We start from the raw sequence: 10,638 nt of genomic DNA on the forward strand, positions 1-10,638 counted from the left end.
CTCCCTGGAATCTGGTCTAGATTTCCTGAATAAGGAAACAGGACTGGACAGGGGTTTTCAAAAGTACAAATGGGAGGCATTTCCTGCTAAGATAATGAAGGGGGATGTATATAATACTTTTACTGTGTAATCCAGCCATGCTCTTTGGGTTAATCATGGGGAGATACATTGCTTGTTCATAAGCTGGCTAATAAGCCAATGAAGGAGTCCATCAGTGATCATTCTCAAAATGCAAAACAGCAGACTGACTGATGGCTTTAATTGAGCCAACCAATGAGCTAAAGAAAAGCCATCAATCCAGGAAGCTGAGGCAGTCCAAGTTTGAGCCCCGTTTTTATTTTTCATGATTCATATTCCTAGGGTTGATAAAAATATCTTACTGTGACTAAAGGTTTCCATGCACTGTTTCTTTGGCTCTTATGCTTGAGGAGTTCCCAATTACTCTGCCTTCAATTTTTCATGATGGCACCCACACTCTTCAGTACTAGTTTTTAGGGACATAGCTTGGTGCATTTTCCTAACTGTCTTTTAGAACTTTGTTGGAGTCTATACTTGTTGAAAGTCATCAACTGTCCAGAAGACTGAGAGAGCAGTGTTTTTTCAAAATCATTATGTGGCAAAGTTCTTGATTTGGCAGGAAATAAGTAAAGATAAAGGATTCCAATAATATCAGCTGTAAATGTTTATGGTGTTTTCTATGAGAATATAAAATTGGAAGTAAGAGTGGTAGATGAGACTACCCCAGTAAGTAAAGCTACTGAGAACATCAGTGGGCACATTTGATTTGCTAGACATCAAATGCTTTATATAGATCATCCCAGTTAATCTTACTTTTAAATATCTAAAAATTGAGATGTAATTGTTCTATAACATTTGTATTAGTTTTAGGTATGTGACATAATGATTTGATAGATGTATACATTGTGAAAAGATCACCATGATAAGTTAACATTCATCAACACACAGTTAAATTTTTGTTGTAGAGATGAGGACTTTCAAGATCTATCTTAGCAGCTTTCAAATATACAACACATTTATAGTCACTGTAACACATTTATAATCATTGTGCTGTAGGGTACAACCCCAGAGCTTAAGTTACTTTGTAACTGAAGTTTGTACCTATTGACCACCTTTATCCCATTTTATCTTAAAAACTTCGAGGTAGTTATTATCCACATTTTCCAGAATAGAATGAGATAATGAGTAACTTGCCCAAGGTCATGTGTACCTAACTGGTAAGACTAGGACTCAAATTCAAGTCTACTTGCATCTAAGTTCAGTGCATTTAATCATTACATTGTGCATTGGTGAATCTAATCTAGGTATAAGCACATAGCAATCCCTCCTGATAGAAAGCAGGCATGCTATGTATAGCATCCCCTCATAGAATTAAAGCTTACATCTTTGTGTTCCAGGAAGACCAAAAATGATGCAACTCATGGAAGAGGAGTCACTGAAGGGGCCCCATATAGGAACAACAACAGAAATGTCACAGCAGGAAATTAATAGTTAGCCCAGCTTAACAATAAGTTAGGAAAATAAAAATGAATAGTAAGTAAGAGAAATAAACCTGGAAAACAGGTATAAATCAAGAGAGATAAGGTGAATTAAAACAGTTTGTTTCTTTAAAAAAAAAACAATAAAACTAAACAAAAATAATCAGTCAACTATAAATCAGAGACATTCTGCAGGGGAGGAGGAGGGAAAAGTTTCAAAACCAGGGCAGGAAGAGCACAAGGAACTTAAATGATGGTGTACGGGTGAACTGGTGGTGGAAATTCTATGGGGACTATGCCAGATGTAAAATATATACAGGTAAAGAAATTTTAAAAAATGTTTGCTGCAGATTGTATAGTACAAAGCAGTATTCTGACTGATACGTAGTTTGGTCTACTGTTGTACTTGACCTTAGGAAAGAAGAAGGGAGGAAGAGAGATATGATGTTTTATTATTTTTTTTTTAATAAAAAAATTGAGGGCCCTCCCTGGTGGCGCAGCGGGTTAAAGCACAGCACAAAGAAGCTTAAGCCACTTCCGCATGTGTCTGATCCCTGCCTGCCCCGAGGAGATCCAATGGCACGCAGACCTCTTCTGACCCACCTGCTGCTCCCTCAGCAGTGTACTTCTTGATCTGCCTGTTCTGCTCCCCACTCTGTCCCTGGTGAATCCTCTCACCCTCCGCATCTCTGGCCTTACCCCAGTTCTGTATGAATAAATAAATAAATCTTTAAAAAAATTGAAATATTCTGGGCCATTAGAAAAAGAAATAAACAAAATTTACAATAACTCTTCTAAAGAACAACACACTTCATATTTTTGGTGTTTCCTTCCAGTCTTTTTCTTCCCTAGGTAAAAGATTTACATACTTTTATATAGAGGTGACAAATTATTTAAGTTAGTGTTCAGCTTATTTGATGTAATTTAAGCATATTACATTGAACAATTCTTTATAACATTGTGTTATTTTCTATGAGCTGTTCTGTCATTGAAATGTAATCATTTTCTTTTTATTATTCTTTAGAAGATGAACATTGACATTTTTTTTAGCTGTCATTCTTGATCATGGCATTTTCCTCTCTAGCTTAAGACTTTTTCCTCAAAAATACCCCTAAGATGGAATTTGTGGGCTAAGGGTGAGAGATCAATTTTGTTTACTGACACATATTGTCAAATTGTTTTCACTTCCTCCAGCAGAATTCAAGGCTATCATTTTTTCCTTTATTGTCATCATTAACTACTTTCATAAAGATACAAGACAAAATAAAAATTAAGCAGAAAATAATACATTTGTTTGAAAATTACATTCTTTGATTCCCAGCAAGTTGGATATTTTCCAGTAAGTGGTCAGTCATTTGATTATCGTCCTCTTGTGGATTTTCTATGCACATTCACATTTTGCCTTTCCCCTTATTATTGTGAAATATACATTGTGCAGACAGAAGAAGGTAAAAAACCTATGTGCAGTTGAAAGAATAATTACTCAGGGAACTCCCATACAATCCTGGCCCTTGGGAAGGAGCAGCATGAGAATGATGCCTGCTCCTCAAGACCCACAGGCCCCCTTGATGGTTCCTCTTTTCTGTGCCTTCCTGCCCATCCCCCCTCCCTCCCTCCCTGGTCAACACAATTCTGACTTTTGATTAACCGTCCCCTTGTTTCTCTTAACATTTTTATTAGCATTGTAGACATTCATGACTAATTAAGTTGCGCCTGTTTTTGTACTTTATATAATTGGAATCACTTCCCAGAACTCTTGTGGCTGGCTAGTTTTGCTCAACATTTCACTTGTAGGTTTCAGTCATGTTGCTGGGTGGAGAGTATATCACTGTATTCACATAGGTCCCATTCATTTCAGCAATCTTAAACATGATAATCAATTTCTTGTGTATTTTTTATGTATTTCAACATAAAGCCATGTTAGACTGTTTTACCTACCAAAACCCACTGATGTTTTCCTTTAGGATGCCTTTTATTTTCTTGAAACTTAGAAGGTGCTTTCCTTTCTGGGTGTTAATAAATATTTGCTGTTATTTTTAGCTTTTTCATGATTCGATTTATTTTTGTTTGTAAAATACTTTCTTTAACCCATATGTTTGTTGTGGCTTGTGGTCTGATATAGGTAACTCATTGTTGAGGGAGCCTTTCCCTCTGCACCTCCTCAGCCTCTCATCTGTGCCTTTTCTCTGTGTGCAGGAAGGAGGAAGCAGAGCGGGATTTAAGAGTAAAAGGTTATTAAAAAGCAACTAAGTATGGGTACAATGTTGGACAAAGGAGGAGTGATTTATTGTCCAGTGGAATTAAGGAAGTGATCATTGGCTTTGTTTTCTAGGACCCATGGTCCCTCCTGGGGAAAGAGCTGGGCAGGGGAAGAAAGGTGTGTGAACATTTCAGATAGAGAAAACTGACAGTGAAAAGTGGTTTGTGGTTCTAAGTTTGGGCAGCTCTGGAATCAGAGAAATCCAATTCAATTTATGAGCGCCAAGATTTCTGACAACTTACTTAACTCTTTGTGCCTTAGTTAACTTGTCTGTCAGTAGTTTCTATATTATATGTTTATCACAAGCAATTATAACACATGTAGCATTCTTAGCATAGCATTTGGTATCTCCTCAAGCATTATTATTAATATTATTTAAATGTTATATAGAACTCTATCCCTGTTGCTTACCATTAAGGGTATGAACACATGACAGACAATACACATATGTATTGCTGAGTGAATAAATTAAGAACAGAAACTTGAAAAATCATGGTGTCTTTAAGAATTTGGAAGTAGTTTGGTGTTGCTTAAATAATATTTGCAAAGAAGTGGAGAAGGGACTAAGTCACGTAGGAAAGGCCTAAAACACTATTCCAGGGAGCCTGATCTTTATCTCACATGTAGTAAGATAGTAAGTTGTAAGTTTTAAAGCACAAGAATGAGGAGACCCAAGAAAGAGAACACATTTACCTTATAGGTGTTAGTTGGGACTTTTGATATCCCCAGACCTAGATGTTCTGCTTCCTACAAAAGATTGGAAAGAAGATATCTTCACTTTCTCTTTTCCTGGAACTATTCGGAGGTGGAAAAACTGTGGCCCTAAATATAAGTTCGGACTTTACTAGGCCACATTAAGTAAAGTCTTATGTAGATTCTTCTTTATTTCTTTTGAAAAATATTTTTATTTCTAATTTTTAAAAAAATAAGGTAGCATTGGCTTATACCACTGTATATGACTCAGAAATTGAGGATTCTACCTCTCCAGGTGTGTTACTATATCACACTCACCACCAAAGAACTTATAGTCCCCCACCGTAGTCCACTGTACCCCCTACCCCTCTGGTAGCCTTAGAGAATCTTCTTTATTACCAAAAAAGCGCTATCTATTTCTGGGACAATGCTATGATTGTCTCTTCTTTAGTAATGGAACCCACAATTTTCACCTGGGCATTTGGCTATCTGGAATTTGGACTACATCTCCCTGTGACCATATGACTAAACACTGGAATCTTAGCAGAATTATGTGCAATTGCAGAACCTAGTCTTAAAGGGAAGGGGTGCCATCCCTCCCCTACCCCATAGAGGCAAACAAGATGTCTGGAACCCAGGCAGCCATTTTGGAGAATAAAGTGGATTGTTTGCATTCACCAATGTAAACCTGCTTCTTAGCCATGGCTTGTCTTCTCCCAGATTCCATTTATTTGAGGAATGTACAACTATTGTTAGTCATGTCTGACATTTGCAGCTGCACCTAATTTTTAACCACTATTGATTCACACCTATTAGCTCTTAATCATGAGGTGAGAAATATAGTGCTCTCTCTCCCTCTATATAGAAAAATCTTTCAAATAATCAAGAATTATTAAATTTTTCCTTGATTTAAAGTGTTAAATTCTGAGAAACACATTATTTTAGCCTTTCCACCCAGATCACTTTTTCTTGATTTACAGTGTTTGCTTTTGGCTTCTTGACGTGTTTCCTTGGTTCCTTTCTTAAGTATTCCCTAGAATGGGGTAAATTCTGTGCAGAATGGAGGGTTGCGTAGTACCTTTCTCAATGTAGCATTATTTCTTAATTCAAAAATGCTATTGGCATCTTTCAGTTATTTTTCAAGTGAATGTTAAAGCTGAGAAGAAGATAAGCTTCTACTTTCCATGGCTAATTTGTTCATTTCTGATTTGTGAGTGTTTGGTCAGTAAATCATATTCTCGTCTGGAGAATTGTTCAGTACCGGGTGCTTTGTGCATCTAAGAGCCAGAAAGCAATATCACTGTGCAGAGGGCCAGAGAGAAAGCTGCAAGGACTGGATAGGAAACAGTGATAGTTCTGCTTATTAGCTCTGGGTGTCTAACTCAATAAAGCATTTTTTTAAAGTATGCATAAATTGATATTTTATTGCTTTGAGCAAAGCTGTATTTTCATTTCAGTAGAAATTGAAATTCAGAAATGGGTTTGGAAAGTAAATACCAAATAAATGAGCAGTAACTCAGAAAGGAAGCCATTTATTTACCTATTTATTGCTTCAAAATGTAAGAAGAATCACAGGTTCTAGTAAAACAGATTGCTTAGGTGAGTGGGAATTTTACGCTTTGCTTGCTAAGTTCCTACTCTTTTTTTGGATTGAATTGTTTTATTTGCTCAGTGGACAGGATTAAATTTTTAAGTATCAGAGTAAATACTGGTTCACATCAATAGGTAAAGGAAAAAATTACTGAAGAGTCAGTAGTAGTGTTAAAGAGAGAGACTGAGTTAAGAAATGCCCAAATCAAAGCACATTTCTACAACTCACAAGGCCACTTGACCTTGAGCAGTCTATTTGCCATCACTGAGTTTTAGTTTTCTCATCTATAAAATGGATAATTTGTTTTCTTCTTAGTGTTGCTCTGAGGTAAATACATGTACACATCTCTGTACAATCTATTTGTGTTCCCTCTGACTTTAGATCCTAGAAAATAGATGTTGCAGGCTGAGTCTCAATGTCCATGATGGTAAGCAAGGAATTGATGACAGATCAAGGAACTGGGTATGAGGCAGGATGGAGAGAGAGAGAACTAGAAAGAGAATGGGAGAGAACTAGAAAGAGATGGAAAAATCCCCACCAATTAAAGACTTTCAGTTGACTTTGCTATTTTACTCACATAAGGAAAAACAAACAGAGCCTCTGTTTTGGGTTTTGACTTTTAGAAGCTATCCTCCTGTTTCAGGTATTGAGTAGTCTATAGTTTTGACATTGGCTCTCTCCCCATGAGAGATATAAACCCTCTCAGGTGCAGTATTATAGTGTTTAGATTTTTACTTAGGATTCTCAGCCAGGGCAAACAAACCACAGAAATTAAATGAGGTTGACAGGTTGTGCAGGAAGATAGTCACCTTCATGGAAATAAAAGGCAGGTTGCTTCCTCTCTCTCAGATTGATACCCCTTCCCTCATTACCACACTTCACTCTCATAGGAGAATCTATATGTATTGCTTTAACAGTCTGGTGCTAAGGTGATCCCTCTGATTACACAGTGGCTAAACTCAGCTGCAAAGCATGAATTCTAGGTATTCACAATGTCAAAAGCACACTCATTTCACTAAGCACAAATTGCTTAGAATTCATAGTAATGCTTTAGCTCCACATCAAGTTTTACAGGGAAGGACATGTTGAGTATTTGTGCAGAAATTTTCCCTCACCTTATCCTTCCACCCTGTGCACTGCTTAACAAGATGAAATGAGATAATGTATAAGGAAGAAAATTTTACTTTAAGGCAAAGTGCTATGCAGATGTCAGAATAACAGTTTGCTGATTTCTTAGCTGTGAACCTACAACTTGCTCCCAAATGCAAGGGCATTATAGAAAAATTGTTTTTTTAGAAATAAAAGTTTCCCCCCCTTTTAAATATTTATTTATTTATTTTATTTATTTATTTTTTTTTAAGATTTATTTATTTATGCATACAGAGCTGGGGTACAGGCCAGAGGCTCGGGGCGGTGAGAGGCTTCACCAGAGACAGAGTGGGGAGCAGAACAGGCAGATCGACGAAGTACACTGCTGAGGGGAGCAGCAGGCAGGTCAGGAGAGGTCTGCCACGCCATGCGGTCACCTCCCGGGCAGGCGGGAATCGAACTCATGCGAAGTGGCTTTAGCTTCTCAGTGCAGTGCTTTAACCCGCTGCGCCACCAGGGAGGGCCTTAAATATTTATTTTAACAGTCATGCCACAGACAGCTTGTGCTCATTCATTTCTGACACGTGGCTCCTTTGGGTTCTTACTGAAAATTGAACTGTTTTCCTCTGATTTGATAGTTCTGATTTCTTTGCAGCTATAGACTGACTTAGAACTCAAAGTTCTGATATGTGAGATTACCATTGTACCTGAACTGTGGATGGGAATGCGAATACAAAGAAAATAATTTAACATATGCTCATTTTCATTTCTTTGAAGCAATTCATTTGTTCTTTTAACCACTGAAGAAACATATAAAGTTTATGTACTTTGTAGTGGCTTCTCAGTATCCAAGGAAAGATTATTTTCTTCACTTACTCTTTCACAATGACAATGTACACTTGTTGAAGACAAAACTGATTAAATGGTGTTCCTTTAATAAACTGATGCTGTAATTTCTAGCTGAATAGGAATGCCATGTACATATACAGAATGGGAATGATATATACATAGACAGGGGAAGATGTTGGCTGGGTGATGCTGGCAGTTATCTTGTGCCATGTGAAACTTGAGATAGATGCCAAGATGGAGTATGGAACAAAGAAATAGAGAGACCAGGTTTTGGTGACATTACTTGAGTGTCTGTGTCAACCTTGTTCTATCTTTGAACTGTTAAATATGTGAGCCAGTTCAGGTCAGTAGGAGTTGGCTTTTCTATTTAGTAATGGGAAGTTACTATTGGAAAGTAGTGGAAATACTGGACTAGTAATGAAGGCAACATAATAGAATGGAAAGTTACTAAAATAGAGTGGGGGAATGCTGGAAGTTTTGATTTTAGTAGGTATTTGATTTGTTAAAATAGAATCGTGGACAGAAGGGTAATCTGTAATATATACTCAGATAATCTTTGTGGAGAAAGAACAGTCTAGACTAGTCCTCTGTAGGTTTGGATTCTACCTTTGTCAATGAGCAACTGAGCAACTCAAGGAAAAGTTGCTCTAATCTGAGAACCTCTATTTCTCCCTTGTGAAAGTGGACATAGTGGTGCCTACCTACTGAGTTTTGAGTGACATAACCTCTGCGAAGCATCGGACACATAGTAGATGTTCAGTATAGATGATTTATTTCACATCTTTCCCACTTTACTCCCATCCCTCTTTCCCCTTCTAGTAGTCTCAACATGGATAGAATTGAAAGGACTTATGCTAAGTGAACCAGGAACAGGAAGAAAGACACATATCAGATGATTTCATTCATAAGTGGAATACAGAGAAACAAAACAGGAACAAAGCTAAAAAAAATCTCTGTTGGACACAGTAAATACAGTGGTTTGACTCCATAGGAGCTTGATTAAAGTCCACTGTGATGTTGTTTCTGAAACTGACATCTGAGATGCCGAAGCATGCATTGGGACCAAGGGCAACTTGGCTGAAAACAGTTTGAACCGCAGCACCTTGGTTGACATAATTATGTGGTTGAACCTGGCATTTCTTACAGATCTTTTTTGAATAGTAGACATTTGGGTGTTCAGTTTTAATCTAGGTGATCGTCTTTGTTTGATTTTTGTAGTGAGAAGTTGGAATAATTTCATGTTAGTCTTTGAATTCTTCATGTTTAAACTTTTTTTTTTTCATATTAATAAACAACTTGGTATAGAAAAGCTAGAAAATACCGGGAAACAGAAGAACCAAAACCAAAAAACAAAAGATAAAACCCAAACACCATCTGTAGGCTATCACTGTTACTATCTTGGCTTGTATAATTCCAGCTGTACCTCTGAGGACAGCTGTATCTGTCCAAGGAAGGGAACTTGTTAACAAGGAAGTGAGTTCTCCATTCAGAAGTTTTTAACCAGAAATACAAAAATCTGTGTGTCTTGTAGTAAGCTATTGTGTGACAGGAGGACTGTATTTTATCATGTCAACTACTTCTTCCCCTTTGGAATGCTAAGAAAGAAATACAGTAAATGCCATTAAGATGCTCACTTGTTTATTGTTCATTTATATTGCATTTGTAGGATTCAGCTGGAAAAAGAACTTTCGGAAATTCCAGCTCTGATTTGGAAGCCATTCTGTTGTTTTCCAAGGCATTGGCTCTGATGCCTGTATTTGATGTCTGTGCTTGAGTAAACCCACCCACATGTCAAACTGAACCCTAGTGCGTTTGACATTTTCCCTTTTGAACAGCATCCAGCATAATGGAGCTTACTGGAAAAAAGTTACAAAGTGTGACTCAGCCAGTCATGCAAGCATGTCTATGGAATTCTGTATTTTTTTTCTCAAAATGAAAGTGGATCACTTTATTTAAGGGTAAACAAATCTGAAAGTGTTTACAGTAACATCTTCTTATGCATAGCTGCTGAGAACTAAAAACTCTTGTGTAAGAGCTTGCTTCCTACCTAAAGAGTTCACTAAGTACAGTTTTATTGAAATAGAATTCAACTTCTAAAATTCTCCAACTTAGACAGTGTAGCATAAGAGGAGGATCCCCACTTTCTTTTCCCTTAAGGTGTCCCTAAGTTACCCAATGTACATTCCCATCCACACTGTACACATTTAGTGCTTTTGAAATCAAACTATGTGAGGTAGAGTTAGACTTGGTGAAAAGTGATGTACGTGACCTAACCCGATCTTGGTTCTTCCGTATTCATTTTCTGATGCATTTCAAGAAAATTTCTCAAGTAAGCACATGTAATATTGATACTCACAATGTGAAATTTATATATTTTTATTTAAAAGAATTTTAAATTTATCTTTGCATAGAAGTGGGTTATAGGCCAGAGGTAAAAGGGACAAGAGAATTCACCAGACACAGAGAGGGGAGCAGAACAGGCAGATCTATTGAAATACACTGCTGAGGGGAGCAGTGGGTAAGACAGGAGAGGTTTGCTGTGCCATGTGGGTCAGCTCCCTGACTTAACCTCAAGGCCACTAAGGAGGCCCTCAAATTTATAATTTTAAAAGAAGATATTTATACATATACCTATATATATATATGCATATACACACACA

This window comes from Condylura cristata, unplaced genomic scaffold, assembly GCF_000260355.1.
Source record: "Condylura cristata isolate star-nosed mole 26May11 unplaced genomic scaffold, ConCri1.0 scaffold00004, whole genome shotgun sequence".
Taxonomy (NCBI): domain Eukaryota; kingdom Metazoa; phylum Chordata; class Mammalia; order Eulipotyphla; family Talpidae; genus Condylura; species Condylura cristata.